Source organism: Mixophyes fleayi, chromosome 7 (assembly GCF_038048845.1).
Source record: "Mixophyes fleayi isolate aMixFle1 chromosome 7, aMixFle1.hap1, whole genome shotgun sequence".
Classification (NCBI taxonomy): Eukaryota; Metazoa; Chordata; class Amphibia; order Anura; family Limnodynastidae; genus Mixophyes; species Mixophyes fleayi.
In genome coordinates this window covers 26,471,402-26,488,572 of record NC_134408.1, presented here as the reverse complement: position 1 = coordinate 26,488,572, position 17,171 = coordinate 26,471,402, and positions in this window count along the sequence as shown.

Below are 17,171 nucleotides of genomic sequence, written 5' to 3'. Positions count from 1 at the left end.
CCTCCAGGTGTTGTCAAACTACAAGCCCCAGCATGCTTTGCCAGTAGACAACCTGTTGGTAGCTGGAAGGGCATGCTGCGACTTGTAGTTTCACAACATCTGGAGGGCCGCAGGTTGGACAGGCCTGGCTTACCTGTTAGCAGCCTGTTACTCTCAACTGTTGATCTGCAAGTCCCAGCATACTGTAAATGCAGTATGACTCCAATGCGATGGGACTACAAGTCCCAGCATACTCTAAATGCAACACTGAATTAGTGTGTAAATTATAACTCCATGCTGAAGAAGAGATTTATATATAGTTATGTACCGGCCGTGTGTACTTACACGTGCATGGCTTAATCTTTGAGACAAGCATATGCTACTGGCAGGATCAACCAGGTAGCTTCCCTCTCCGTGGGGAGGAAGGCGGTAAACCTCTGGGGGCACTATAATAGGTGTACTGTTTTGGTACTTTAATGCCCTACCCCACAAAAGTCATTGGGCCATGTAGTCTAAACATGAAACTAATTAGAAATCCATATTGTATATTAGAATTTTAAATATACTTTTTATTTTTAATGATGTATATGGCTCTTAATTTAACTTTTGGGGGGTTTTCTTGGGTGTTGCCCATTTGCCTCTGCACATACGCGAGGTTTGGCTCCCCTAACGCCCCCTTCGAGACTAAGGGCAATTTGATATCAGCCAATTAACCTACCAGTATGTTTTTGGAGTGTGGGAGGAAACCGGAGCACCCGGAGGAAACCCATGTAAACACGGGGATAAAACATACAAACTCCTCACAGATAAGGCCATGGTTGGGAATTGAACTCATGACCCCAGTGCTGTGAGGCAGAAGTGCTAACCAGTAAGCCACTGTGCTACCCGAGCTATGTGACGGGCTGATGATTATTGTTGTACTGTATCGACATAGAATATGCTTGAAGCCCTAATGTGTGTAATTAGTGTTTCAATTGATTTCAAGATAAATACACCTGGCTATTGGAGGTCCCACAGTGTAGTTCCAAATAAAGGCTTCATCATGAAGACAATGGAACATTCAAAGAAAATGGTATTGGAAAGCATTAGAATATAAGAAGATTTGAAAGACTTTCAATATGCCCTGAAGCACTGCTGGGTCGATCATAAAGAAGTGGAGATAATATGGCAGAACTGTAAATTTATCTACAAGAGGCTGTCCTCCAAAACGGACCACCTGGGTACTCTCTAAGGGAAGCTACGAAGTAGAGGCCTATGGCACCTGTGGCAGCATTATTCTTCCATAGCATAGATGGGAGCAATTAATAGCTAGGGAATTTCACAGATCTGTGCTTTATGTGTGGGTAGCCATTGCTAAAGAAATAATTGCATGAAATCTTTCCCAAAAACCATTTGGAGGAGGTTTTTTGTTTTTTTTTGTTTTTTTTTAAGGTCTGTTGTGACCAAGTCTAAACTTTTGGCCACAATGCGCGGTGCTTTGGTGCAAAGCTGACACTGCATATTATGCCAAGAGTGCAGACTCACAGCTGTAATTGTAGATCAGGGGTCAGGAAACTTTTTTTTACCTTTTACCCCCAAATATATTTAGATACGCCGACGTTACCCCTTGATTTGAAAGGAAGGATATCCTATATTATTAATTATTGGAATTAAAAATGTTATTGAATCTATTCAAAATTTCTTTGAAAGCTTCAACTTCAAAACTTGGAGAAATTATGTTGCTTCATTTTTGATACGAGAGCATCAATATTCGGGCATTTTGATGTCAGAGCAATTTGGATACAGTCTTCAGCGTCCAATTGATTTCTCTGCTTTGTTTTTATGTTCGTTAGAGTGGAAAATCCTTGTTCACAAAGGTAGGTTGTTGCAAAAGGCAGCAACTTTTTGACTGCCTCCTCAGGTGCAATGTTGATGCCTTTGCAGCTCTTGACATCCAAAAATATGACAGATCTGCTTTGTTTTCAAATACAATACGTGCTTCATTACTGCATCGAAGCTCAAGAAGTGCCTCTGCCAACCCTTGAGGCTCTTCTGGTACAACAGCAATTTCACAGTTAAAGGGGTCTACAATCCAACTGACAGCAGGTGAATCGGCAGCATTACCCCCAGGAATTTCATTTTTACCCCATTTGGGGTAATTTACCCCTGTTCCCTGACCACTGTTGTAGATGCATGTGTAGCTGGGACATCTAAGAAAGTGGATTTATGTAATCAAATATTTGGGGGAGGGGGGTAAAAAAAAAATCTGGATCTTTAAAAACACTGCTATATAGCCACTGTGCTCCATCAATTAACTACTGGGGGTATATTTACTAAACTGTGGGTTTAAAAATGTGGAAATGTTGCCTATAACAACCAATCAGATTCTAGTTATGTATTCAGTACATTCTACAAAATGACAACTAGAATCTGATTGGTTGCTATAGGCAACATTTCCACATTTTCAAACCCACTGTTTAGTAAATATACCTCCTGGTCCCCTCTTCTCACAACATCCCAACAACACCTCCAAGACTGTTATGCCTGAACCTAGTAGCCTCTTCTTCCTCCATCAGCCAGTTTGTATTTTGCAAAAGTTCCTTCAAGACCCACCTCTTTAGGGACGACCAATCCCTTCACCCCCCCCCCAGTTCCTTAATTATCATCTTTTCTTCACTACTTCTACACCAGTAGTCCTTTGTCTTGCACCTCTTGATTAACTTTTAGATTGTAAGCTCTCAGGGTGCTATTAACTGTTTTATGCAAATCTATAATGTCCATATGTTTATTTCACTGTTATTAATCTTCCTCATTTTACAGTGCAGTGGAATATATTTAGTCCTCTATAAATTATACATCTGCCCCCTGCTTTTTCCTCATAGTGGGCTACCTTTTTTTTTTCTTTTAAAATGTTTCTAATACGGAGCTGAGTCTCGCCCACTGGGCTACAATTTGCCAGTCTTCCCCTGAAAATAATAATAGATGGAGACATATAGTCCAGTCAGCTCTTTGTCACTTGATAAGCCTTTTGTACTGAGCATGTCTTCATATCTAAAACACTGTATTCCTGCTTCATATTTAGCCTGAAACACTGCGCACAATACATTATGTATAATTCATATTCTTTATTATTGCAAGAGTTTTGCAGTGCTCCCCACCAATGGTAAACAAATAAAATGTGTGATCATTATTGGGATGAGTGCGTCGTTCTTCCCAGATGGACCCCTTCATTAATCAATACCCATCACATTATTCTCCACATCTGAAAGGCCTGATTTTGTCCCTCTGATTTAGAATTCCCTTGTCACAACCCTTGTCTCCTCACTTACATCTTAATGCATCGCATACACGTGTGCGAGAGGTGCGACAAAGCATGATCTCGATCTCTCCACGGATTCGACTCCTAAGGCCACATCTGTGTTTGTCTCCTGCTAATGGTTATGTAGGGCTCTTCTTATAATTGATGTGTGCAGTGGAGGGGAAGCTTTTGTTCCATGGTTACCCTGCAGGCAACGGGACCTTCAGCCCCTGATGAGGTGAGCAGATGGGGTAGCCATGGATCTATTTGCACCCACAGACTAAATGGAACATAAATTATTTTCCTCTCAAGATGAGACATCGAACATAGGATACAAATCAAATATGTCATTGCTTCAGACATAATGAGAACGGAGAGTGGCGCTTTGTCCTGATTTCAAAACGTACTTTCTTATTAAAATAAAAAAATTGATTTTTAAAAGAATGTTATTACTCATCATATAGTCCCAACATATGCTGTACATTGAGCATATTCACATTTGTATGCCCTCTAGGAGCTTACAATCTAATTTCCTTAACACAAACCTATCCCAAATCAGAAGCCAATTATGGGTTTGCAAATGTTCATTATGAAGGCCACATAAAATTAGAACATGTCCACGCTTCCGGAAATTCCATCCTCGCGCATCCTGCCCACTTAATGATTGGGGCCTTCATGATGTAATTTACAGCATATTGTGTCATTTTGGTCTTGTTCCCTGCTGTGTCTTGGAGCAAAATGACGTGATTTGTTCTGCCACGCTCCTCCTCAGTCACACTTCACATTCCCTCAGTGATCTCCTGGATGGATAACAGGAAAAAGTCAGCAAGTATGAGCTAGCATTCATGTGGCAACATGATAGTTACACATGTAATGTGTTTATTTTAAAAAAAATTGTATATAGCAAATGCTAATTTTTACACCATCTTACGCAGATGTTTTTCATGCAGTGCTTCCCTACCTAATCAAACTTACAATATAGATTTGTGTTGCTTAGGCAATATGAGACAAGTTGCTAAGGGTTGGTATTCCAACTGGATTCTCCAATTCATTAAGGGCTCTGACCATATAAAAATTACACTACTATGCCAGACAGCATTTGTTTGGCAAAGGAGTAACTTCCTGTCTGGTGAGTTACTGCTCCCTCTATAGTGAGACCCCCACGTTGTCCTTAAATACATACAAACTACACTGAAGAATGACAGTTTCTTAACCCTGTTGTCTCGGACCTGCTCTCCCCTGGTAATATTTAACTGCCACTTACCCATCTAACCACACTGTTCTCTCATCACTGCCCCCTCGAATGTGGCTGGTGATTGAATCTGTGCAATTCAGGCCGGCAATAGCAGCCACACTTCTTCCTGGCCACAGTGAAAATCCCACCCATGTTATCTACAGCTGCACTGTTCCTCCACCTCGATGTCCACACTCGTCCCACACCCTATGAATGTATGTGTGCTGTGGTGGGCACATGTAGAAACACACACAAAGGGGTATATTTAGAAACTGCGGGTTTGAACAAGTGGAGATGTTGCCTATAGCAACCAATCAGATTCTAGCTGTCATTTTGTAGAATGCACTAAATAAATGACAGAATCTGATTGGTTTTTCAAACCCGCCGGAAAACTCTCAACTTGATACATTTACCCCCCAGGTGTAATATCCACAACCCAAATGGAAAAAAACTCCCCTCAAGGATATGCGCTTGCAAGAAGGTGAATACATGTAATATTGGAAAGGGATTCCTTTGCAGTTAATTCCTTCTATCAACACAGCTTTCATATGATAAACCATGGGGACTCCAAACTTAGACAATGGATCAACAGCCTGTGGAATGTTTCCTTACTTTTCACTCCTTTTATCGGTTTAGATGTTTTCAATTAAACGATCTCCACTCGGGCATATGTGGAATAAGAAGCGCTGATAGTGTGTCACCTTTATAACAATTTTATTGACACACTAACATATAACATCAAATTTTGATATAAAACAAACATATAAAGCTTCCTGCACGCCCTGTGCAGTAGATGGCCCCTTACCCTGACTTCAGAGAGCCGACTTTCTCCGTACACATGATAAGCGGGTTATAGAGTAGCCACAGTGCGTCAGGTGTGTAGTCCCGACTTCCAACGCGTTTCAATTACCTAGTAATCTTTTTCAAGGCTCCCGGGACTAACCCTCCCTTATTTAAAAGGCCATTGGCCAATCATCACAACGTGATTAATTAATCATCTGTGTTCCTCACAGCATGAATAAACATACACAAAGGGCGCTTCATAATGTGTATCTAGAAATGTGATGGACAGGACAATCAAAAGAACATCCATCAAAAGAACTATTCATTAGATGGATACTGTGAAATATATTGCACACTACAAACATATAGCACTGGCGAGCTATTTCATACACTGACTTGAAATGTTGCATAGTACATAAGATAATGTAATCTTTAAAATAATATCTACATAAAAACTACATAAAGTCAGAATGATGTACACGTTGTTTGTGTTTGATGGGCTAATATTCAATTATATACACAGAGAACATCTTTATGGAAATATACATATCCGACTAATATGAAAAATGAATAGACAAATAAAATCCATGGCCCTGCGTTATTAACCTTTCGGTTTCAAAACACTCCCTTATTTAAAGGACCATTGACCCATCGTAACAGCGTGATTCATCATTACTTTTCTCTATGCATATATGAGATAGCACTACAGTGTACACATGTCAGAGAATGGCATATATCAAACAGACAATTGAATTATATACAAAATGAATTAAAAAAAACAAAACAACTAGGAAGCACTGGCAATCTATTTCTAAAGTGATACATAGCATGTATGATATCAATAAAGATGTTAAGGACAGATCCAATTAGGCATCCAAATATATGCACAACTACCATCATATACACACTTCTCATATATAAAAAGGGGGCTGTGCAGAGACAATAACAGCTAGAATCTGATTGGTTGCTATAGGCACAGAGGCCTCTTCATCAGGCTAGTTTGTAAAGGTGCCTGATGAAGGGGCCTCTGTGCGCTGAAAGCTAGCAAATATAATAATCATTTTTTTGGTTAGCCAATAAAGGTATCACTCCTATAATACTTTTTTGACTTGAAAGTATTTAACATCAAATATCTAAGTCATAAAAATAGATAAAGAGAACCCAATAAATTAAAGAGCACACACCAGGATTTACTTTTTCACTCATTTATGGATAAAAATTATCCAACATTAAATTTCTTTGTTGAAAAAAGTATGTGAACCTCTGGGATTATCAGTTCAGTTAAAGTGATAGCCAGGGCCGGACTGGGACTAAAGATCAGCCCTGGCATTTAAAGCACACAGGCCCACCTCTATTCCAGGTAATAATATTACAGTACTTTTTGCAAAGGTTATACGGTGTCCCGTGAGATACAAATGTACTATGTGCAGCTTGACTCTCTATTTGTAGCATAAGGTTTACTAGTATCAGCTAATGATATGTACAGGACCAGCAAGAGAGATTTGGGAACTTTTGGGGCCCCCATAGACGAGTAGCAAATAAACTGTGTGCCGCCGCACAGTGGTGCCGCCAAAAAGAACGTGACCGCATTGTGCTGGGGTGTGGTCAACATGGGGCATTGATACATATACTGTAATAAAACATGACATTTATCATGCCCTCCCAGCCACCTTATGACACCCCAGCCCACTGTACTTATCTATGCTTCTGATGGTGCTGACATCCATCAAGGTGGGAACTTCCTGTAGAGTGAGCAGGGAAATTTTTTCACTCACGAGATTACCAAATCTTGTGAGACCTAGATCTCCTCGACTTTCTCTGTGTCAGGATTCCTTACCTGTCCGCGGCGATCGCTCCGGCTCCATACTTCCGGGTAGCGCTGCCGCGGTCATGTGATCTTGGAGGCGCGGAATTCAAACCTCGCTGCTACTTATGTCTCACTCTGACACTCTCCTGTGTCAGAGCAACAAGTGATCTTAGCGTCCTGGCTGTTTCTGATACCTGTGCTTTCCCAGTGCATCCTTCCTTGTCTGATTAACCATTCTCTTGCTGAATTCCTGGCTATATGCACCGGCTGATCTACTGTGTACCGACCCAGCTACAGCTCCTGACTTTCCTTGTGATAGTCTCCTCGTGCCTCCGTTCGGGAGCAGCAAGGTACGTCTGGCTCTCATCTCAGCGCAGACAGTCTCTGCTAATTACCCAGCTTCACGTGGCCTTAAACCCTGTTCTAGGAACCATTCACCCTCAAACTACCTAGCTATCACGTCGGTGGGCTAACCTAGGGGCCGCTACCTGCGGACCTCCGGCAGCAAAAACCATCCCGCCTTGCAGCGGTTCTTGGAGAAGACCGTGGGGTCCGTTAGGCTCCGCGCCCTGGGAGGGCCAGTGTCAATACTGACTGGTAGTTGTCTCCCATGAGACGTAACACTCTGCAGTCTATGTCCTGTCCAAGGACCGGGAGCAACTATCAGCTCCCTTCCCCTAACCAGGGCTGGATTTAGGCTCAGGAGGCCTAGGGTATTTAAGACAGCAGGGCCCCTATTATGTAACATGGTTATCATTTTAGACAAATACACAGGCAATACTGTTGATGCACACAGCTCTGCCTTCACAGGCAGTACAGTGTGAAGTGGGACATACTTCCCAACTGTCCTTGCAGTTGGACCAAATTCTGACTAATCGAGACAGTCACCCAAATTCAGGACTGCCCCACCAGATTTAGGACAGTTGGTAGACTGTCCTGCTCTCTCCTACCTGTCTTGTCACTTTCACCACTTGTGGCTGCTGGTGTCTAGCGCAGTTCATTCTTGTCTTGATCCTGGAATATTGAGTGCCCTATTTTGAAAAAAATGGGTACATGAGATTTAGAAAACTCCAACTAGCCCCGATGTTAAATCAATAGCACTCACGTTTTATAATTAGGCCTCCCTCCATTCCCAACAATAATAATATTCACATTTAATAAGTAGACCTATTTCCCTCCAACCAGCCCCAACATTAAAGTAACAGTATACCCATTTAATCAAAACCTATTTCCCTCCCTCCAAACAGCCCCAGCAATAAATTAAATAACATTTATGTTTAATAAATTTTCCACAACCATCCCCGGCATTAAATAATTCATATTCACATTTAATAAATAGCCCTCCTCCCAAAAATCAGCACCATGTTCAATTAATAGCCCCAAACCACCCCAGCATTAAATTCAAGGTTCAGTCACCTCACCCTAAATAATTAGCCCCACCTACACTCCACCATTAAATAGCCTACCTCCCACACTATATTAAGATCCACCTTTCCCTCACACGCCATATTAACATACTTCAACCACCCACACACACTCCATATTAACATACTGCAACCACCCACACACACGCCTAATAAACATACTGTGGCCCCCCACACACACGCCTAATTAAAATACTGCGGCCACACACACACTATATCAACATACATTTTTACTCACTCCCCCAGCAACCATGTTCACTCACTCCCCCCCTCCCCCCCCCAGTAACTGTCCCTGTCCCCCCTGCAACATTTTCCCTATCCCCCTAAAGGAATTCAAATACTAAAAAGACAATGGAAAACACTTACCTCAGCAGCCTGCTGGATTCACTCTGCGCCCTCAACAACTAAACCACATATTGCGAGGGCTCCTCTCAGGATGTCAGTGGAAGTTTAGATATTTAGGGGTATATTTGCTAAACTGCAGGTTTGAAAAAAGTGGAGATGTTGCCTATAGCAACCAATCAGATTCTAGTTATCATTTATTTAGTACATTCTACAAAATGACAGCAATAATCTGATTGGTTGCTATAGGCAACATCTCCACTTTTTCAAACCCACAGTTTAGTAAATATACCACTTGGAATGTATTTTAGTGGAGATTGAGAGAAAGCTAAAAGTGAGGGAGAGGGGTATTGTTAAATTGGGTCCATGTAGTCCATGTTTTAAAGTAAGAGACTGATGAATTCCTCAAGATACTAGTCATTTGTTCCATTTCATAAGTATACCAGATTCTTTTTCTAAAGGTGTTCTGATTCTTCCGGGAAGTGGTTATCAGACAGTTGGACGCACTTAGGATGTGTCTGGTAAACTTATTGTCAGGGGCTGGCTGGGCAGTGGGGCCAGTGCTGCCACCAGAAATTGCGGGGTCCAGTACAATGTAACAGGTAGGGCCCCCCTCCTGCCCTCGTACACCCTGTCTTTATTTTTAAATTATTCTCTATCCCCCTATTCTCTACAATCACCCCCATCACCGAGTCCATCTAACCCCTGTAGTAGTTTACTTACAACTCTGCGTCTTTTTGCTGTTTCCTTTCGGCTCCTCTCTATTGAAAGTGCTGTGATGCTATTAATTAATCTCTGTCCAGCATCCGGGCACCTGGGGGGCTTGGACTGCAGCAATAGAGTGGCCACTGTGAGGCACCAACATCTTAGGATCGGAGACAGGCATGGTGCCTACAAGGGGGCCCGCTGCCACATCCTTAGTTACGCCAGAGCTCTTTGCTCACACCACCTCAGATGCAGCTGCTGCCTAGAAATGGCGCCCATTATCTCCCTTAAGTCATTCGGAGGCCCACGCCCCTATTAAATTTGTTTGGGCCCAGGGCTGGTGGGGCCCCACTCTGCTGTTGGGCCCCTTACAGCTGTACCCCCTGATGGCGGCCCTGAGTGGGGCATTTGCCCCCCGGGCAGGTTCCCTAGTAGACTACCTTGGACTGGGTCACCTGCATTTTTTTTCCCTTTAAAAATGTTCTAATAGGCTGTTGAGCATTCATCCGCGGTGTCCGTAGAAGTCAGTGGCTAATGGGGTTATCACAGCCTGGGTCCTACAGATTGTCCTATCTGCTCCTACACTTGCTAAATGTATCAAGATCTGTGGCCCGCTAGTACCAGAGTCGTCCCCATCCACTTGGGTCCACTATCCTCAACTGGTGGTCTGAAGCCTAATACTCTGCAGAAGATTAGAAATTACTCAGTCTCACTACTTGATGGAAGAGATGTGGCACAGATACCTCATACAGAAGCCCCTAATTCTTGTGCACCGGCAAGAGACACGTTTCATGCACACACATTCTGAGCTTACTAACAAAACATTCCCACAAGCATTTAATGCGTCATCAGATCACAAGTCGAAAAGGCACAGTTCCCCCTCAATCACCGTTCACTCCACGTTTTCAGATGAAGATATGTCATCCTGGTAGGCAGTGTAAATCAGTGCCAAATCACAATAGCATCGGTTTATGCTACTAATGTGGGACAGCGTGCATTTTCATAGATTGTTCCTGAAACACCTTTGGTTTTCCAAAGCAACGTTGGCAGCTGACCTGTAAAGAGCGGGTCTACCAAGTTCTCTGTAGGACACTCTGAGGAATACAAACTTTTAAAGCGTTGTAATCTGTACTCTATCCCTCAGTACAATCTTTTTTACACTTTACTGCTCTTCACAAGTTATTTTCCCACATAGACGTGATCTTTTTTTTACCATAATACCACAAGGTCCATGTGGAGGGTTGAAATCCCTCCTGTGTCCTGGTTCAACCATTCATCCGCTCTCCTAGAGATGGACATTTCTTCATCCCCTCCTGGAAGTCATTAGCAACTAAACAAGACTCTACTCCTCAAAAAAGGAGGCTAGAGATGAAATCACCCAGACTTCCAAGACCATCATAACCCTTCAGATATGTCACATACTATTATGTGGGAGGCTCATAAGGCAACATTTGAAGCCCCGCAGCATCAGATAGCTTTCGGCACTACATCAGACTCAGAGCTTCTCCAAACGTAAGACAAACTCTTGGCTCTTAGGGGTCAGCTCAACCAGTTTGTAATGAATGCTGTTGGGTTAAAGTCACTAATTAGTAAAATACGTCAACTCAGGAATATACCCAGGAAAATAACTGGAGTTTGTATGGTATTAGCTGTTATAGTCCACACTGAAAATGGAAAATTGGAACCAAGAATCATAACTTCCCTAAGTAAGATGTACTGTCAGGGCCATAACTAGGGCTGTGCGAGAGGGGTGACCGACCAGGGTGCAACACTGAGAGGGAGGGTGAAGATTATGAATATATTACTGGTGTGAGGGCCGACCCGCCAGGAGCACAAGCTACTCTTATATGCTAACGATGTCCTCATATTTATTTTCCCACTTTAAATAAGGAGCTTCAGCATTACGGAGAGCTGGCAAATCTCACAATATGTTTATGGTATAGAGAAAGGACAATTTCCAAGGGAAGGAACCTACGGAGATGACACAGTTGGGATTGCTTTGTAATGACAGGTTCAAACGACTCCCTGTTCACCATAGAGGGCACTGTGTGGTGGTTGTGTATCTGTTTGGCTGCAATAACAAGGGGCTAACTGAATATTCCTAAATTTATATATAACGTGTCAAAGGATCTCACTCGAGGAGATAGATGTGGTGGTTGCCAGCTGGGCCGCCAAGAGGAACTTGAGGCCCCAGTACAGCAACTTTATGGGGCCCCCTAGATTGGTTCCCTACTGTTAGCAGTCGCGGGCACCGGCGCAACTCTCACCCGGTTCCTGTAGGCGTCCCGGTCGTCGCTATGGCGACCGGGACGTCACTTCCTGCCTTTACCCGACCGTTGCCAGGGCAACGGTCGGACACTAACTACAGGGGCGCTGCGTCCCGGCAGCCGGGAACAGCCGGGCGCATGCGCAGAAGCGCCCACAAGCCTGTGGGCTGATTAATGTGGTAGGGTTGAGCCTGCCCATGTGATTTCAGAGCTAGGCTCTGATTGGCCACTACTGGTATTTAAGGCAGTGAGGTCTGCAGCCTCACTGCCGGTTATAGCGTTCTGTCCTCAGTCCTGCTGCCTGCTTGTGCTATCCGTTTGGTTCTTGCTACCTTGGATTTGACTACCCGTGTTTTGACCCCTGCTTGTTCTTGGACCTGTGACCCTTCTAGCATAGGTAATAACATAAACCAGGAAGCATGTATAAAAATATAAATGAACCAGTTAAAATCATATGAGAGCTCCCCCTGGTGTTGGAGGATATCCCTACACCCTCCTACATCTATGCCACAAGGAAAATAACAGCGCATAGAAACTAAAGCACACGCCCGCCTGCTAGTTCACTCCAGGATGCGATGTACTTCCGCGGCTCGTGACACTAGACTTTTATATACCTAACACTATAAAACTGGATTTATATCAGAAATTTTCACTTAACTAGCAGACTCATAAACGTAAATATCTAGGTATATAAGTCACAAGGCACAACCATCAAAATGTCGAGCTAACGATCCCTCTCTGCCGACTAAAATTAAAGCAGACCTCAGCTCCTGGAACAAACAACCGATCTTCTGTGTTGGTTATATCAATTCTATTACAATAAATGTCTTGCAGAGACTTCTCTATTCCTTTCAGACACTGCCCATCTGGGCTCCTCCTGCTGCAATCAAGTTTCCCCCGCACTGTGCCTCACTTTGTATAAAGGTAGGAAGATGCCCATCTATAAAGGTTTGAGTGTTACAGTGTTCCACACACGGTGGGAGCCTGGGCATTCCACACAATAACTATCTGGCTGCACAAATAGCTCATTATGTACAATGTAAGTCCTCTGGTGAAGCCTGGACAGTTACTGAGGTCAAATGCATGAGTCCCTCTGCTTTCCTCATCATCATCATCATTTATTTATATAGCGCCACTAATTCCGCAGCGCTGTACAGAGAACTCATTCACATCAGTCCCTGCCCCATTAGAGCTTACAGTCTAAATTCCCTAATATAGACACACACTCACACACATAGACATATACATACAGACAGAGAGGTAGAGACTAGGGTCAATTTTTGATAGCAGCCAATTAACCTACCAGTATGTTTTTGGAGTGTGGGAGGAAACCGGAGCACCCGGAGGAAACCCTTCTCTGGCTCCCAAGACATCAGCACCCCACATCTCTGAAATCGAGCTTGTTATGGCTTACCTCCAGCACCTGCCTATTGACCATGAATATCACTTTGGCCACTCTTACAGTCCCTTGCTGGTGAGTAGTATGTGATTTCTCAATAACTTCCCTTCAGTCTCTGAACTGCAGGGGGAATTCTCCATTCTCTCTAGATGTTCTTACCAATATTTGCCGTTCAGACATTTTTACCAAATATCTAAACCGATCTTGTGCCTCAGGCCTTTAACAACGTTTTATCTCCTCTCTCTTCCTCCTCTAAACGCCTGATCTCCACAATCTGTTCAGTACTTGCATCCCACAGTCCCGTGATTAAAGACACTCCCAAAACTGGGAGATGGATCTGTCCAAGGTACTAGCTGAAGAGGAGTTGGATGAAATTAGAGAGAACACTGACATTGGTTCTATTTGTGTTAAAATAAAGGAAAATGTGTACAAACGTGTATACCTGTGCTGCTCCCCACTTATGGAATTGCCTACCACACTCAATCAGACTTTCCCACAGCCTTCAAATCTTTAGATGCTCTTTGAAAGACCATCTCTTTTTTTTTTTTTTTTTTTTTTTTTTTTTAGAGGTGACCTTATCCCCGATAACACTATTCACACTAATGCACCCTCACAACTGTCCCAATCTTCACTCTGAGCCACATTTGCTCCTCTTATTTCAGCGGTGCCCTCTTCCCTTTAGAATGTAAGCTCTCTAATGAGCAGGGTCCTCCATACCCTTTGTTTTCATGTCTGCATTTATTTTGTCTACCTTTTACGTTCTATGTATGTCCTGTTTTCCCTACTGTACAGCGCTGTGGAGCATTGTGGCGCCTTACATATCTACGATAATAATAATAATAATAATATTATAAGCTCATACTGTATTATGTGCCTACAAGATTGCACAGGCTTTATTCAACAGATAGATACTGGAGAAGATGTACTCCAAACATCCTTCAATAAAGGCATTATAAAAACATATTCTTACCAGATGTAGCTTCCCTGCATTCTTTACCAGAATTCTAAGAACTCCAAAACTGCTTTCAGCTCTCAACTGAATTTTTTTTTTTTTAACACCTGCAACTGAAACATCTATACTGCTCACTATTCTAACATGTACCACAACCCAACACACCCTAGCCATGACAGATCAGATTCAAAAAGTCTCATTTTGACCTTTTATCATTTATTGCTATTACAGAGTCAAACTTTGAAGAATCCACATGAATAAAAGTGAAAGGAGAACTTTGGAGGATCTTAGACCCTGCTGAATGTGCTTAAATCAGTGAAGAGAAGCTAAGATCTCTAACTGTATCCACATATAAACTCCTGTATAGGTGGTACTTGGTCGCTGTCTATGAGCTGTTTCCATCCGTGTCTGGCAGCTGCTGCAGGAAATGTAGAGGTTTTGGTACCTTGTCCCATGTCTGGTGGAACTACCCCAAGGTAGTGGCGTATAAGCAAGAGATTCATAATCTCATTCACACTATTATGGGCGTTTAGCTCTCCTCCTGCCTATCGTACACTCTCCTTCCATGCCATATCCTTGGTGTACCTAAGTACACTGAGAAACCCATAGACAAATATTAAACATGGCTAACTGCCTAGTGGCAGCCAACTGGAAAAATACTGATCTTCCCACACTCATCAATATCTGGCATCAGGTATTTATTGTCTGGAACACATAATGGGCCTGATTCATTAAGGAGACTAAGGCAATAAAAAAGGAGTAAATTTTCTCCAGGACAAATCATGTTACAATGCAAGGGGTGCAAATTAGTTTATTATTTTGCACATAGGTCAAATACTGACTGGTTTTTTTTTCAGGTAGAACACAAATACTTGATAGCTTTATTTTTACACTGAAATTTAAATTTGATCTAGAACATGCCCTATCCCAACTATATATCTGTCCCCACATGTTACATTTACCTTCCCCTCCAATGCAACATGGTTTTGCCAAGGTGCAAAGTTACTTATGCTTTTGCATTACTTTCCTTAATGAATCAGGCCCAGTGAGTATACTACATTACCGGGCAAAGCGGCACACTGGGGCCCATATATATATATATATATATATATATATATATATATATATATATATATATATATATATATATATATATATATATATATATATATATATATTCACTTTTTATTTAAATGTACTCGATCAGCGATCCTTGAAGTACAGCAACTAGAAAATCAAATCCCTCCCTTCACTTACCTTTCAAATCGCCCTGTTCTCCGATTGCACCCCCTTCTTCTCTTCTTTTTTCTTATTCTGTGTCTTCTGCTTCTTTGGATCCTCTCTGTCGCTTGCTTCTCCGTTGGTTCTCGCGCTGTGGCTCCTCCATGATGCGCTTCTCAATGAAAATATGAACATTCAGTGCGAGTGCAGCACGGAGGAGAGGAACAGGGAGGGAGCCGGATTGCCCACCTGACCTGACCACAAAAGGTAAGTTGGGGGTTTTTTTTTGCAGGAATTTTTATCTTGCAGGATTATTTATTCTAAATTAAGAGCCTATGGGGCCCCCTTGCCCGTGGGGCCGTCGGGCAACTGCCCATCGTACCCAGTGGAAAAGACGGCCCTGTACATTACTGCCCTAACACTCTTCCTTTTCTGGTGACCCTTATGACCAGGGGCGGGCTGGGCCGGGGGGCAGGGGGGCATCGCCCCCCCAGGCCGCTCAGTCCGACCCCTGTTTGGGCCGGCCCCAACTCCCCCGGAAGCCAAATTTGTATAACAATATCCGCGGCCGCATCGCAAAACACGCGATGCGGCCGCATCCAGCGCGCAGACGGCCGCGTCCAGCACGCAGACGGCCGCGTCCAGCACGCAGACGGCCGCATCACGTGACACGCGGGCACATCACCTGTCACATGATGCGGCCGCCTGTGTGCCCCCCGGGCCGAGCTCTCCCAGCCCACGCCTGCCTATGACATCCAGTTTGTTTATAGCAAATTGTTTTCTCCTATGTAGAGGACGCCTAAATGATGATTGACAGATTTGTGATTTGTTAACATGTATATTCATTAACCGCATTAGCAGCGCCGTGTACTAAATGCAATTGCATTTGCCATGTCCAAATCTGCCATCTCAGTCGTTATATTCTATAAAACGTGAGTAAATATCAGTTGGTTCAAACACTAGATGGAATAAAAACATTGCTTTTTTTAAAAAAATGTTTACCACAGAGACACAATTACAGAAAATATCTCACTGATAGATGCTCTATAAACTGTCTGTAAGTGTTCTATTGTGGTAAAACATCAATGAATGCCATATTTCAATCTGTCTTGTCTTCAAACAGGTTAACATGTTTTAAAGAGTATGAAAACAAAAAACAACGTCAACCTTGAACTTCCCGCACAATTTAATAATTTACTTTTACCATTTTCTAGACACAAAATGAATTCAAGATTTGAAAATAAGGTGTAATAAGCAACAATTGGAATTTAAAAACAAGACTGTAATGTTCTGACACTTTTGAGAATATCCCTTATTTTTTTTTCTACTTCAGGAGTCGGCTTTCCTGCTTTGTTTTCCCCAGTGCATTGTGGGCCTTGTAGTCCCAGGAGCCTTTGAGAATGGCTTTAGGGGAATGGGCTGGATTGTCAGGGAGATGCCAATACTAGGACTGCATAAGGGTGGGAAGTGGTTAAATGCCAGCGGCCTTTGATCCCCCCTCATTTAGTGTCTGCAAGAGGGAGGGGGATTCAGACTGAAAGACACCAACACTGCATGAAAGGAGACAAGGGGTGGAATTGGGTTACTCCCCCCCATCACCCACCCCTATAACAGGGAAGCACTATGCTTGCACCCCTCCCTCCTCCTTCCCACAGTGTATACCTCTGTGGCACACACTTATAAAACAAACATGTAGACAGACTCCCTCTGTCTCTCATACACTCTACACCTCTGTCACACACTCACCTCCTGAACTATATATATACATGGAGATGCACACT